Source organism: Oratosquilla oratoria, chromosome 20, assembly GCF_046742065.1.
Source record: "Oratosquilla oratoria isolate Oo_2021 chromosome 20, ASM4674206v1, whole genome shotgun sequence".
Taxonomy (NCBI): Eukaryota; Metazoa; Arthropoda; class Malacostraca; order Stomatopoda; family Squillidae; genus Oratosquilla; species Oratosquilla oratoria.
This window is the reverse complement of record NC_134796.1, coordinates 25828292-25844910: the sequence shown is the minus strand read 5'-3', so window position 1 is coordinate 25844910 and position 16619 is coordinate 25828292. Positions and strand designations below refer to the sequence as shown.

The window sequence follows — 16619 nt, the reverse complement described above, 5'->3', positions numbered from 1 at the left end:
GCGGAATTGTATTAAATTTTGTATTGAATGCGTGCATAAATATTTGTCCCAATTCATTCAAATTTTGACTTCGCACAAATCTAAGCACAAATCTCTTTGCGAAACCAATATGAACAATATTATTTGTTTTCATTTGTGATTAAATATACTTTTGTTAATTTGTATTTGTATTGACTTTTATTTGTATTATTTGTAATTATCAAACATAATTTGATGTGAACTAAACAAACGGATCGAAACACTGAAGCGAAAAACAGTTACCTATCTGTACCCGGACGATCGGAAGAATTCAGTGTTTATAGGTAAGTATATTGTAGGTTCATATATTTCATCAAATTACTTTATAAAAACATTTGTATTATGTAAATTAGTAAGCCAAAAATTGGATATAACTGAATTGTATTACCGTCCACACAGGTCAGAAACGTTGATATGTACATTGGTATTTATGTAGAAAATGGGTTGTTTTAAAAATGTTCGTACCATTGGAGCTTGGTTTTGAAATTCAAAAGAATTGAGATCGGTTATCAATCTGTCCGGGAAGGATCAGAATGTTTTAGTGGCAAAGGAGAAACATATCAGTATATATCGTGGTAATCGGTTAGTACAATACAGTTTCTTATATTTCATCAAATTACTAAATATTAACACATTGATTATGTAAATTAGTGAACCGGTTAGTAGACAAGACAATGTTTTAGGAAAGCTCTTGAAATTCAGAGAAATTTTGCATTTTCATGGTAATCTGGCATTGTAAAGTGGCTGAGTACATCATCAAATTACTTTACTTTACAATAAGAAATGTTGAATCGTAAATTAGTAAATATTTAATGTAACATATGTATTACCGTTCGTTCGGGTGAAACGTGGATGTTTACAGATTTCATTGAGAAAATTGGTAGTTTTAATATATTTTGTGAGATATCTAGCTGAAACTATTGCACTGACTGAATGTTAAAGTTATTTTTTTTATTCTCCAAGTGCTATGATATAAATAATGTTACTTATTGAATATGCACTATGTAACTTTTTTAATGGGGGGGTCTATTTGTATGATTTTTTTTATTTCAATTCTGGCTGTGTGTATTTCTAGTGTAAATAAACTTTGTAACATGTATATATTATGTATCAGATTAAAAGAAAAATTGTCAGTCCTAGAGAGTGGTCTGGCATAATAGGACAAAAAGAACAATAAGTAATAATTGAGAAGAGGTTTATTCAATGAAAGGGCCATCGTATTTTTCGTAGAATTAGGTGTCATCCATATGGCCAGTATGGGGATCCACCACTTCCACACCTATTTTTCTGTCTTTGTGTTTTGGAGTATGTTGATGATAGTTTTATGCAGCTCTTGAAGTAGGACTGAATGGGACTGGAGGATCATTGGTATTTTTTCAAAGAATATCCAGTCACCTTTTGATCACATGTGCTGAATCTAGTTGTGCCTCTGATCTCTCAGGGCAGGCTGTGAAATAGCCATAGACCTGCACAGTGGAAATTTTATGTAGATAGGCCCAAAAACAAGTGCGGCGTCATCTTTTTCGACCCATTGGATTTTATTGGGATTAGTTTGAATGCTTTGTGCATTCAGCACATGTGCAGGATATTCATATTATCTTGTACAAGTGTGTGCCCGATTCTTCCACAGGAAACAAATATTCACCGATTCCAATGCAAATTTGGTTATCAACCTTGGCAAATTAGTTTTCCAATTAAAAATATAAAGGTAAGACATCAATAAAATACTTTAATGTAAAAAAACTTTTTTAACCTAATTTCTCCCATATATGAGCAGCTCAAGATTGTTGGGTATTATACACCCGGTGATTTGACCTAAAATCTTTCACATGCCAAGTTGCATGTGCACTGAATGGCCTTCAAGCCAAAATTTTCATAAATCAGTCAATCAGCCAAGTTGCATGTCAATTGGGTCAGTGGTTTGGATTTTGTTGATTATTTCTAAATTGTCGACATAAATTGACAACATTGACCCATAAATTTTATGGGTCAATAAATCACCTGAGCATGTCATTAACATTACAGGACCTTCTTCTTGTACCATTCTTACTAACACCTATCATGTTGCCATGGCAACTGTTGTCAATTTAGAAATAATTGATAAAATCCAAACCACTGGCCCAATTGACATGCAACTTGGCATGCGAAGGTTTGTGTGTCAACAAATCACCCAGTATATAATACCCAACGATCTTGCTCAGCTCATATCTGGGAAAAAATATATTAAAAAAAAAAAAAAAAAATCTTAAAATATTGGTTTCTTGGTGCCTTACCGTAATATTTTTACTCAGAAAACTAATTTGCTGAGGTTGATAACCAAATTTGCTTTTGAATCGGTGAATATTTGTTTGCTTGTGAAGAATCAGGCTTTATGGTAAAACCTTAACATGCCAAGTTGCATGTCAATTGGGCCTGCAGTTTGGATTTTATTGATTATTTCTAAATTGAAAATTGTTTCCATGGTAACACGATAGGTGTTAGTAAGAATGGTATAAGAAGAAGGTCCTGCAATGTTAATGAGATGCTCAGGTGATTTGTTGACCCATAAAACCTTAACATGCCAAGTTGCATGTCAATTGGGCCAGCGGTTTGGATTTTTATTATTTCTAAATTGACAACAGTTGCCATAGTAACATGATGTAGATACTGGCGCATCCGCTCGTGGTGTCATGATCGCACGTGTACTGTTTACAATGCAATCTTTTGCGGCCCATGCCTCAGTTTGAATGCTTGCATCGTTCAGCGCATGCACAGAGTATTCAAATTATATTGTTGTGCAAGTGTATGCCCAATTCTTGAAATACAAATTTTCACTGATTTAAACGGAAGTTTGGTTATCAACCTCGGTAAAATAGTTTTCCGAGTAAAAATATTAAGGTAAGACATCAATAACCAATATTTTAACCTAAATAAACATATTTTTCAACTTAATTTCTCCCGGAAACGAGAAGCTTAAGATCGCTGATTAATTGATATTTGAGCTTAATGGCAATACATGTAGGCATATAGTCACGCACGAAACCATGCGCGGCGCCGCTATCGCCATCTTTTGCGCCCCCTTGGATTTTTATTTTTGTTTGGCTTAGTTTGAATGCTTGGAGCGTTCAGCACATTCGCAGGGTATTAAAATTATCTTGTTAAACAAGTTTATGCCCAGTTCTTCAAAACTTTACTAATTCTTACCGATTTCAATTTAATTTTTGATATTAGCCTTGGCAAATTAGTTTTCCGAGTAAAAGTGTAAAGGCAAGAAACTAAATCATATAATATTTAATGTAAAAATGTTGTTTATTAGCCTCTAGTCTACCGGATATGAGCAACTTTGAAATCATTGGTAATAGCGCAGTTGTGCAATCTAAGTTTCTTGAAGCTTAGATGCCTATTTGACATATTGTTGCCATGGCAATGTGATAGGTGCCAGTAAGAATGGTGTAAGGGGAAAGTCCTGCATTGTTTTAGACATGCTCAGGATATTTTTTGACCCATAAAACCATTACATGCCAAGTTGCATGTCAGTTGGGCCAGCAGTTTGGATTTTATTGATTTCTAATTTGACATCAGTTGCCATGGCAACATGATAGATGTTAGTAAGAACAGTATAAAAGGAAGGTCCTGCATTGTTTTTTATATGCTCAAGTGATTTGTTGACCCATAAAACCTTCACATGCCAAGTTGCATGTCAGTTGTGCCAGTGGTTTGGATTTTATTATTTCTAAATTGACAACAATTGCCATGGCAACATGATAGGTGTTAGTAAGAGCAGTATAAAAGGAAGGTCCTGCATTGTTTTTGACATGCTCAGGAGATTTGTTGACCCATAAAACCTTCACATGTCAAGTTGCATGTCAGTTGTGCCAGTGGTTTGGATTTTATTGATTATTTCTAAATTGACAACAGTTGCCATGACAACATGATAGGTGTTAGTAAAAATGGTATAAGAAGAAGGTCCTGCAATGTTAATGACATGCTCAGGTGATTTGTTGACCCATAAAACCTTCACATGCAAAGTTGCATGTCAATTGGGCCAGAGGTTTGGATTTTATAATTTCTAAATTGACAGCAGTTGCCATGGCAACATGATAGGTGTTAGTAAGAATGGTATAAGAAGGTCCTGCAATGTTATTGACATGCTCATGTGATTTGTTAACCCATAAAACCTTCACATACCAAGTTGCATGTCGATTGGGCCAGCGGTTTGGATTTTATAGATTATTTCTAATTTGACAACATTTGCCATGGCAACATGATAGGTGTTAGTAAGAATGGTATAAAAAGAAGGTCCTGCAATGTTAATGACATGCTCAGGTGATTTGTTGACCCATAAAACCCTCACATGTCAAGCTGCATGTCAATTGGGCCAGCGGTTTGGATGTTATTGATTGTTTCCATATTGACAACAGTTGCCATGACAACATGATAGGTGTTATTAAGAATGGTAAAAGAAAAAGGTCCTGCAATGTTAATAACATGCTCAGGTGATTTGTTAACCCATAAAACCTTCACATGACAAGTTGCATGTCAATTGGGCCAGCGGTTTGGATTTTATAGATTATTTCTAAATTGACAACAGTTGCCATGGCAACATGATAGGTGTTAGTGAGAATGGTATAAGAAGAAGGTCCTGCAATGTTAATGAGATGCTCAGGTGATTTGTTAACCCATAAAACCTTAACATGCCAAGTTGCATCTCAATTGAGCCAGTGGTTTGGATTTCATTGGTGATAATCTGAAAATTGACAAGTTCATGGTTGCCATGAAAAGGCAAATATGGTATGATGATGTCTCACATTGTTTTTGACATGCTCATGTGAGTTGTTGATCCATAAAACCCAAGTATTCCAAATTTTAATAAAATTGGACCAGTGGTTTAATGTGTATTTACCGAAATCTGTACAAATTACTACCCTTAATTCTAACATTTTGTTATGGTAAAGTCTAGCCAAAAATAATTAAAAAAAAATCGTATCTCTTGTTTTTCAAGCTATTTCAAAAATTTAAAAAGCATTTTGTTGCTAATAAAATTCTTTCATATGCAACTGATTTTTTTTTTTTTTTTTTTTTTTTTTTTTTTCCCCTTCCCATACCTATTGATAGGTCTTAATAAGAATGGTATAAAAAAAAGTTTCTGCAATGTTAATGAGATGCTCAGGTGATTTGTTGACCCATAAAACCTTCACATGCCAAGTTGTATGTCAATTGGGCCAGTGGTTTGGATTTTATTTATTATTTCTAAATTGACAACAGTTGCCATGGCAACATGATTGGTGTTAGTAAGAAAGGTATAAGAAGAAGAGAAGGTCCTGCAGTGTTAATGAGATGCTCAGGTTGTTTGTTGACCCATAAAACCTTCACATGCCAAGTTGTCAATTGGGCCTGCTGTTTGGATTTTATTGATTATTTCTAAATTGACAACAGTTGCCATGGCAACATGATAGGTGTTAATAAGAATGGTATAAGAAGGTCCTGCAATGCTATTGACATGCTCAGGTGATTTATTGACCCATAAAACCTTCACATGCCAAGTTGCATGTCAATTGGGCCAGTGGGATTTTATTGATGATAATCTGAAAATTGACAACTTCATGGTTGCCATGAAAAGGCAAATATGGTATGATGGAGATGTTTCACATTGGTTTTGACATGCTCATGTGATTTGTTGATCCATAAAACCCAAGTATTCCGAATTTTAATAAAATTCGACCAGTGGTTTAGAGTTAATGTGTATTTCTTCACCGAAATCTTCACAAATTACCACCCTTAATTCTAACATTTTATGGTAAAGTCTAGCAAAAAATGTGGGCTAATTTTCGCTCTCTCTCTCTCTCTCTCTCTCTCTCTCTCTCCAAAAAAATTGTATCTCAATTGGGCCAGCGGTTTGGGTTTTATTATTTCTAAATTGACAACAGTTGCCATGGCAACATGATAGGTGTTAATAAGAATGGTATAAGAAGAAGGTCCTGCAATGTTATTGACATGCTCAGGTGATTTATTACCCATAAAACCTTGATATGCCAAGTTGCATGTCAATTGGGCCAGTGGTTTGGATTTTATTGATGATAATCTGAAAATTGACAACTTCATGGTTGCCCTGAAAAGGCAAATATGGTATGATGGAGATGTCTCACATTGTTTTTGACATGCTCACGTGATTTGTTGATCCATGAAACTCTAGTATTCCGAATTTTAATAAAGCTGGACCAGTGGTTTAGAGTTAATACATATTTCTTTACCGAAATCTTTACAAATTACCATCCTTAATTCTAACATTTTGTTATGGTAAAGTCTAGCCAAAAATGTGGGCTAAAAAAATAATTCAAAAAATCGTATCTCCCTTATTTTTCAAGCTATTTAAAAAATTAAAAAAACATTTCGTTTCTAATAAAATTGCCTTCCATATGCAACAATAATTTAAGGATTAGAAAAAAAAACCAAATTGTGCCCGTACCTACTTTATGCCTGGATTGTTTTTGTGCCATGGAAGTTTCCTCTTGATGTTTTCCTATCTTGCTGCCCTCCGAATCCTAGGGTGATTTTGGGGTGTGATGTAAATATAACAAATGAAAAAATTAAAAGGTGTATATAGAGAAACTCAAAGTTAGTAAAACACCAGGGCCTGACGGTTGGCATCCAAGAATCTTAAGGAAACGAAAAATAAGATTGTTGTTCCATTAGAAATTATTTTCAAGAAATCCATTATATCTGGAGATGTCCCAAGAGAATGGAAGCTTGCTAACGTTACTCCATATTAAAAAAAAAGGTCACAAAAAGAAACCAAATAACTGTAGGCCTATAAGTTTGACTTCAATCATAGGAAAAATAATGGAAACTATCGTCAGAGATGCTACCGAACATAATTTAGAAAGTAACTGTTTGATAAATGATAGCCAGCATGGTTTCAGACGGAAACATTCTTGCGTGACTAGCTTACTCGAATTCTACAACACAGTTATCTCAAATTATGACAAAAGAAACAACATAGATTTAATATATCTAGACTTTGCATAAGCTTTTGATACCGTCCCCCACGAAAGACTACTTACTAAATTAGCTTCACACGGAAAAAGTGGTAGCCTATTAAGTTGGACTAGTAATTGGTTGAATGATCGAAAACAGTGAGTTGTTTTAAATGGAAAAACTTCTAGATGGAAAAATGTTACAAGTGAAGTTCCTCAGGGTTCCATTCTTGGGCCACTTCTATTCATAGTATATATAAATGATATAGACCATTGACTAAAATCTACTGTTTCCAAATTTGCTGATGATACAAAACTGTGTGGAATGGCAAATGATCACTTAAACCTATTAGATATTCAAGAAGATTTAGATAAATTACAGCAATGGTCTGAAAAGTGGCTAATGAAATTTAACACAAGTAAATGCATGGTAATCCACATAGGTAGAAGTAACAGTAAGTACAATTATAAGTTGTTTCGAAATTCGATAACAAAAATGAATAGTGAAAAAGATCTTGGCGTAATTATCAGTAACAATCTCAATCCTCCAAGCAGTGTATTTCAGCCTCTGAGAAAGCAAATAAGATTCTAGGACTGATTGTGTGATCTTTTGACTTAAAAAATCCATCACTCATTAACAAACTATATAATTTGTTAGTTCATCCACATTTGGAATATGCTGTTTCCATATGGTCACCAAATCTCATTAAAAACATTGACAGACTGGAAAAAGTACAACGGCGAGCCACAAAACTGATTCCAAATATCAAAAATAAATCATACAAAATTCGACTAAAACATATGAATCTGTTTTCCCTAGAAAAGCGTAGACTCAGGTGACTTGATACAAATCTTTAAAATTCTAAAGGGAATTGACAACATCAAAAGTGACAAAATTTTCACACTGAATGAGAATTGGACAAGAAACAATGGTCTCAAACTGTCCAGAAATAGATTTAATTTGGAAGTAGGTAGAAACAACTTGGCCAACCGTGTAATTAATGACTGGAATACACTTCCTGCAGAGGCAGTGCAATGTAGTTCAGTTCGAAGCTTTAAGAATCATTTAGATAAACACCTAAGCAAGATGCTGTAATGATTATCATTTATTTTATATTATTTGTTTTTGTTTTGTTATCATTTGTCTGTGATTCTCATTTACTATTAATTTGTTTATATTTAACCATACTTATGCATTTATTATATTTGTTTACATTACTATAGTTTTTATCTATCTATTATTATGATTCTCTCTCTCTCTCTCTCTCTCTCTCTCTCTCTCTCTCTCTCTCTCTCATCCGACCTAGATATGGACCAAAAGGTCTCCTGTCGGCATGCTCCACCTTTGTAATCCTTTGTAACACCCTCTAGGCAGTGGCAGATACAGGATCAAAATTTGGGATGGGCTAACCTGAATTTTGTAAATGTAGATGATGTCTGGACCTGAATTTTGTAAATATGGATGACACTTTTAACCATTTTGGTAAGATGATGCCTATGTAGGAGTCATGAGAGGCGAGTGGGTATGTGAGGATGCCAGCATCAGCGTCTTGATTATGTATATTTTTTGTAATTGTACATGAGTGACCCCCAGATTTTGTGAACTGGTTTAATCATATTTTCAGTGTTTATTATTACTCAGAGTAAAAGAGAATGAGTAATACAGCACTGAGTATATTTTATAATGCAAGTAGTGTGATGTAAATAACATATGGCAGCTGATGCTGCACATAAGAATTTGAGTCGTACTGAAGTGTTTAAAGAGATGTACTCTAGCATGAATATGATGATTTTGAATATAAGTTTGTATGTTCTCACTTTTAAGAATATAGGGCAAAGGTTAATACTAATCATACATTTTAAAGACTTAATCTCAAAGTTGTGTTGAATATACTGCCACTGTAATACTGCTTTCTGGAATGTATCAGTGTATCACTCCAGTTGGGAGGGTCTCAGGAGTGAAGAGAGGACAAGGAAGAGAAGGGGTGGCTACACTAGTAAGTGAAGAGGGTAAGCAACTGGTGGAGTGGAAGGAGGTTTCTTGTAGGTTAATGTGGATGAAGGTGAAACTGGGAAGGGAGATTATTTACCTAGTTGTAATCAGGAAAGGAGCAACGCTTATTGGGTCCCGTCATATATTCTCTAATTTTCTTACCTAGACTTGAATTCATATAAGGTTCCAACTTGATTCACATCTTTGATTTCCAATTATAGTTAGATTTGAACTTGTTTGAGCTTGGGCTACCAAAGCTATTCCACATTTATACATCTATATGGAAAATTGTATTCCTTCATATCCTTTTGACATGGTCTTAATTTACTTCCATGACCTCTTAAAGCCCTCCCATCTTTGCCCAGGAAATCTCTTCTATCAATGTGAGTCTGTATGTGCAATGGGCCTGGAAATAATAGTGTAGAGGGAAGGGAGGCTTTTTGGATAGATTTAACCTCTTCACTCCGGGGCACATAGCACGTCTGGCAGCATTAACTGCCTGACGTGCGATGTTGCGTCATAATAATCGCATTATAAAAAATAAAGTTGGTACTCAATCGTTCATTCTCTTTCACCCGTGTATTTTGATAACCATAGAAAATTGATGAAGCCAGTTTAGAGAGAATGGAGATTACGTAGGTACGACTACATTAAATATAATCAAGATGCTGACGTGGACATAAAGTACCCACTTGCTCCTCATGCCGCCTACGTAGGTGTTATGAGGCATGAGTAGGTACACAAGATGTCTGCATCGTGATTATATATATACATATATATATATATATAATTTTTTTCCTTTTCTTTCTTTCCTTCTTTCTTCCATGAGTTATCCCTGGATTCTGTGAACTGGTTTGATCATATTTTCAGTGTTTATTACTACTCGAAGTAAAAGAGAACAAGTAATACAGTAGTGATTATATTTTATAAGGTGAGTAGTGTGGTGCAAATTACACATGGCAACTGATGTTATGCTTGAGAATTTGAGTTACTGACGTAGTTCATGGACTGTATAGTGGTACACGAGTTTTAGATGTACAAGTTCTTAGGGGGGAATGTGGGAATATCAGATAATTTTTTGGTGGAAGGTAAGGTGAGAGTGGAGGATAGGTGGAGAAAAGAAAAGGACAGAAGGTAGGGAGGTGCTTAGAGTTAACTGCTTAAAAGAGAAAGAAAAGGAGCACAAGAAGCTGAGAGAGGAGTGGGGGGAGTGAAGGATAGCATAGAGGTAGTTGAGGAGGAATGGGGATATGCATAAAGATAGTGTGTGGAACAAGGAGGATGGGAGGAAATAGAAGGAAGGGTGGGATGATGAAGCAAAGAAGATTATAAAAAAATTAAAACTCATTCACAGACTGGTTGCAAAATAAGATGAAACATACAAGAAGTACAAAGAAAGAAGTAAAACAGGATAAAGTAGGCAAAAGGAGAGCAGGTGTAAAATGGAGGAAGAGTATGATGGAAACTTTTGAAAGTAATAAAAAGTTTGGAAGGAAAATACAAAAGGAGGGGGAGGCAAGTCAAATAGAGAAGAAAAAGTAAAAGGTGCAGATGGATAGATGATAATGAAAGAGGTAGCAGTAAGAGGAAAGTGGGCAAAGTATTTTAGGAAGTTGCTAAATGTGGAGAAGGATAGGGAGGGAAGGGTAGTTGCAGTGGGAGGCACTAAGAAAATGCCCATGAATGGATGAGGAAAACGGGGGAGATATAAGAAGAGATGAGGTGAAAGCAGTTATGAACCACTTCAGTAAGAGTCAAATTCTTGTATTTACCTAGTTGTATTTTGCGGGAAGTGGAGTTATGCTCGTGGTGTCCTGCCTTTGTATCTCGCAGTGTCTAGTTTGCTTTTAAACTCATGAATGGTTTTTGCACATACTATTTCATTATCCAGTTTGTTCCATGTGTCCACTACTCTACGTGGAAAACTGTTTTTCTTCAGTTCTCATCTGTAGCTACGTTTTTTATTTTCTTTCCATGTCCTCTTGTGTTTCTCTTGTCCCAGTTTAGTAAGTCCACTCTATTGAGTATCTCTATGCCTTTCATGATTCTGTAGATGGTCAGTAGGTCACCTCTCTCTCTTCTTTGCTCCAGCATCGGTAACTCCAATTTAGCTGATCTCTCCTCATATGATAGGTTTGCAAGTGCAGGTGCCATTTTTGTTGCTGCTCTCTGGATTCTTCCCCCCCCCCCTCGAGGCCCAGTACTTTGATGTAGTGGGGGGGCTTCCATGTAGTAAGGACGGGCTGAGCTGTGCCAGCCAGGTGCAACCATACTGGAGAGGTCAGCCCCGAGCTACCAGACGAAAACTGAGCCAAAACTCTTTTTGTTGACGACCCTAGCTTGGCACTGATTATGGACTGGAATATTCGTAGGATTTGTCGCCCTCATCCTATGACAGTTGTTTTAGGATGAGGTTTTTGGGGTAGTGAATAGATAAGGGGTCCCTCACCCTTTTCCTTTGTGAATTCCCCTATCCCTATCCTTCATATTTGCTACCCTACTCTCCTTTATCACCATCTTTCTCTAATACTTGTTAAGGAAGGTTCTGGTATCTTGGTGCCTTCCAAGCTACATGTCTGAACCCAGTCAAGTGGGGATGTATACCGCGAGGTCACTACTCCCTGCGAGGGCCGAAAGCCCACCGACGAATGCATGTTTGTGAGGTAGGTACTAGGCTGCTGACTTCCTTTCTCACACATGCAGAGTGACTACGCCGGACCCATCCTAAATGGGACAAAACAAAAGAGGACAAACCCCGGGTTGTCAAAGTCTCTAACTCACCTCCGAGGCCCTGCATGTGTAAATAGTCGTTTCTGGAACATCCCGACTCTGCAGAGACTTTTCTTTTATTGCGCGTGGCAACGGGCAACTGCAGTATCTTCCTTCTATGCACTGATTTTTCTTTCTTAATACATGGTGCGGCCTCATAGATATACACGATGATGGCGGCTGATGAAACAATGTTCTAAACCTCCACCACTACCTGATCCTCCTCCTAAAAACCCCGATCCCTCTCCTAATATTGCCAATCCTAATGTTGACAATATTGACTCGACAAAAATAAAACCCCCAGTTGACGACTCCGGCTTGAAAAAGGAACTCGGTAAAACCAATCAATCAAAAACTGTCCCTAATAATCATAGAATCTTACATTTACAATATGTCTCTCTTGATAAGAGTTATACAGACTTGTATGAAAAGTTCCGTAAATTTGGACAAATTAAAGAGATCAGAGTTAAACTAACTGACAACTTTAAAGCTTGGCTAGTGTGGATCTCATTTCTTTCTAATCAGGATGCAGCTGCTGCCTGCTTGGATTATAATAATTGTAATGGGAATGAATCTTCAGCCCAACTTGTTGGTAGAGTGCCACCTAATTTGGATATCTTTTATCCAGAAAAGCCGGTAGAGGAAAGGAAAGAAAATGTGCAGAGACCTCCCAACCCAGCTAAGTGGCTCATTATCACTCTTGCAAAAGAACGTGCTAACTTGTTCGAGTTCAGAAGATTCTTGAAGAGTCACCTTGGCTCTGGTAATTGAATAACTCACAGGTATCACTATTTGGAAGAAATTCCTTCTTAATTCATGTAAAATCCTATGAACAAGCTGCCATGGTGCTTAACTTGAAACAGAAATCGGACATTAAGGAAGTTAAACCCCACTACACCTTTAGTTATGCCAAAGGGGTAATTTTTGATAGAGGTCTGTATGACTTTGATGAAGAGATTTTAGAAATGTGCCCAACTAATGTTTGGAAGGTTGGTAAAAATCCCTCGTTCTTCTATGGTTATCCTAAGTTTTTGTGGTGAAGATCTACCTCATTATGTAGAGATAGAAAAAGAAATTGTTTATGTGAAGCAGTTTAAGCCCCGTCCCCTTCAGTGCTTTAACTGCTATGGTTTTGGCCAGCCTTCCCGCAGATGTGCAAGGGACAAAATGTGTTTAATATGTGCTCAGCCTGAACATGGGGATTGTTCCCGCCCAACAGTCTGTATAAATTGTAAAGAAGAGCATGATGCCAGAGATAAGAACTGTGTAATTTATAAGAAGGAACAGGAAATACTACTAAAAGCTCATGCTGAACATATAAGCGTAGGACATGCTAAAAGACTATTAAGTAATTCCTAAAGATACAGTGATGTTGTTAAAACAAATAATAAAGTGGATCAGCCAACAGTAGAAGGCAATAGAAATAAAAATGCCAATATAAATTCTGTTAACACTGAACCCAAACCTCAGTGTAAAAGTGTTACTATGAAACCTAATGGTCTTTCTTCTTCTCAAGTAGGAATTTCTATTATTTCTAAAGCCTCCTTTGCGAAGGTTTCCTCACCCCTTGTTGAAGGGGTGTCCCCTGCCCCATCTGGAGGGTCACCTAAGGTTTCTATTGTAGAAACCTCACAGGCTTCTTGTAATGAAGCCTCCTCTCAGGCAATCTCTCTTCCAGACTTGGGAGACTCCCCAGTAGAGGGATTGCTGACTAGTGTGCCTCACTCGGTAGAGGTGCACAAGAGCAATGAGGATCAAAGAAATGCTGAACCCAAGCCTCAGCGTGAAAGAGTCACTACTAAACCAAATCGTTCCTCTCCACAAGTTGGAAATTGTAGTACTCGTCAACCCTCCTCTGCAGAGGTTCTCCCATCCCCAGTTGAGGGAATGCCCCCTAACCCATCTAGAGGGGCACCTAAAGTTCTCATTGCTGGGACCCCACAGGGTTCCTCTAATAAAGCCTCCTCTCAATCAATCAAACTTCCAAACTCAGGGGGCTCCCCAGTAAAGGGATCACGGACTGCTGTGCCTCACTCAGTCGAGGCACACAGAAGTGAAGCTATGGAGTCTGAAGCTGTGTGCAGTAAAAGACTCCACAGTCCACCCTCATCTCCATCCTCTTCCCCAAATCGTGATAAACAATCTAAGAAAGAAACTAATAACCCGGACTCTACATCGTCGGTTGGACCATTGTCAGAGAGGAGGATGCCACCCGCGAAAGCAAAGACATTAGAAAGAACCCACCGTGTAAACCCTCTCTCCCACAGACTTCTCTTACCAGACCAGTAGACCCCAAAAAGAAAAAGAAAACAGTATAATGTCCATAATTCAATGGAATATTCAAGGTTTTAATTCTCATCGAGAGCAGGTTGGGATTCTCTTTAAAGAACATGATGTGTCTGTTTTTTGTCTGCAAGAAAATATGCTTGGCAATTTATCCCCTAATGTTGGACTTAATTATAAATTTTACAGATTTCCTATGATTGGGGGCCGTGCCCATTGAGGTACTGGTATCATTGTTAAGAAATGTGTAAACCACAGAAGTGTCCACCTACATTCGATGTTGCAGGCTTGTGCAGTACAAATCTTTACCACTAAATGGATCACTTTGTTCTTTATATTTGGAACCTGAACTGGAAGATCGACTCATAGACATATATAAGCACCCCCGTCAGTTTGAGTTAAATGACCTACAATCTTTGGTTGACCAGCTCCCTGAGCCTTTTATTCTAATGGGTGACTTTAACGCCAAGCATCCTCTATGGGGTGAATCAAGGTGTGACCCTTGGGGCAATATAATTGAAGAATTTATTGATAGTAACGATGTCATTTTGATGAATGACAGTTCCAAAACTAGGTTTGATGTCTTTCACAACTCAAGTTCTGCTATAGACCTAACTATTTGTTCATCATCCTTAAGATTAGACTACAGTTGGTCAATAGATGAAGAATTACATGGTAGCGACCACTGGCCTATCCATATGAAATATTTAAAGAACACTCCCTCCTGTTGCTTACCTAAATGGAAGACAGGAGAGGCTAATTGGGAATTATTTAGGAGATCCACAGAGATTGATTATAAGACTAGTGATTTTGGTAGTAACAATGATGCATATGACTACCTGGTAGACATGATACTCTCTGGTGCTTTCTCTTCCATTCCTAGGACAACTGGTAAACCTCAACGCCCAGTAGTCCTCTGGTGGAACGATGAATGTACTTTAAGCAGAAAGATTACAAGAACTTGCTATTAGAGATATCGGAGATACCCTTGTTTAGTCAATAAGATAACGTACAGAAGAGCTCGAGCAAAGCAGAAGAAAATCTTCAAGAAAGCAAGGAGGGAATCCTTCATTAAATATATTAGCGAATTGAAATATGACTCTTCCCCTACCTTAGTATGGAATAGGATTCGAAAATTACAAGGAAAGTTTACTCCATCTCCTTTACCCATTCTGAAGATAAAGGACTGTTTTATATCAGATACAAGTAGAGGCTTTTGGAAGACATTATGCTGATATTTCAAGCCCACTACATTATTCAGATAATTTCAGAAGAATTAGAGCCAAGACCATGATTATTCCTCCTACCAATACGAACTCGGAGGCATATAATCTTCTCTTCACCTTGGATGAAATGGATCATGCCTTATCTCTATCCTCCCCAACCTCTCCTGGAGAGGATGACATTCTTTATTCCATGGTTGGTCACTTATCCATATCGTCGAAAAAATTCCTTTTAAATGTGCTGAACAAATTTTGGTCTTCTGGATCTTCTCCTAAATCTTGGAAGACTTGTATCATCATAGGAATCTTAAAGGCAAGAAAAGACTCTCATGACCCACAAAGTTACAGACCTATTGCTCTCACTAGCTGCATTTGTAAGATATACGAAAGAATGGTTAATACGCGTTTAGTTTGGTTTTTGGAATCTAAAAATCTGCTATCTAACAGACAGTTTGGATTTAGAAGAAATAAATGCACTCTGGACCCTTACTTTTTATCACTCGTGAGATTCGGAATGCTTTCGCAATTGAGAACTCTAGCATTGGTGTGTTTTTTGACTTGAAAAATGCCTACGATACTACCTGGTGGGGAGGCATTCTGAAGCAAGTTGCAGAGTGGGGTATCGGGGGTAATATTTTCAATTGTTTAAAGGACTTCTTATCTGACCGTTATCTAAAAGTCCGAGTGGGCTCTTCTTTCTCTTGTGCATATCTCCAAGAGGAAGGGATTCCCCAAGGAAGTGTTCTGAGTCCTACACTCTTCAGCATAGCCATTAATAGTTTATTAGAACAAGTTCCCACAGGAGTTCATGGATTGGCTTATGCTGATGACTTCGCTATTGTGTGCAGCAAATCGACAACATTAGAAACGGGCCAAAAGACTCAAGAGGTTATTAACTTAGCAACAGCATGGGCTAATTGCAGGGGCTTCAGGTTCTCTGCTGGAAAAAACCAAAGCCATAAGGTTTTCCAGACTAAGACGCAAGGAAGAAATACCAACACTATTCTTAGAGGGTGTCATATTACCATATGAAGATCAATTAAAATACTTTGGTCTGGTATTGGATAAAAGGTTGACATTCACAAATCACATAAACGAGGTTGTATACACTGTCAAACAGTGACTTAATATACTAAAAGTAGTGTCTCGTTTCAACTGGGGGAGCAGATCGTGTAACTTTAATTAGGCTTTACCAAACATTATGCCTTAGCAAAATGGATTACGGATGTCAAATTTATGGATCGGCATGCAAAAGTTCACTGAAGAAGCTTGATATAGTCCACAATATGGCTTTACAAATCTGTTCGGGAGCCTATAGAACATCTCCAATGGATAGCTTGCATGTGGACGCAGGAATTCCTCCCCTGTATATTCGCAGGG

The 16619-nt window shown here is 37.3% G+C and overlaps 1 protein-coding gene across 4 annotated transcripts in view; it reads left to right on the top strand.

Moving 5' to 3' along the window:
• The first annotated feature begins 243 nt into the window (after positions 1-243).
• LOC143036416 (putative ATP-dependent RNA helicase vasa-like) overlaps positions 244-16619 on the top strand; it is a 388960-nt gene continuing 372584 nt past the window's right edge. Inside the window, exon 1 of one of the 4 annotated variants that reach the window (XM_076203753.1) lies at positions 244-302. The gene's annotated coding sequence lies outside the window, so the exon portion shown is untranslated. Of the gene's footprint in view, positions 303-467; positions 601-657; positions 677-16619 lie in introns of those variants that run through there. The other 3 variants (XM_076203755.1, XM_076203752.1, XM_076203754.1) reach the window with 3 other exon arrangements.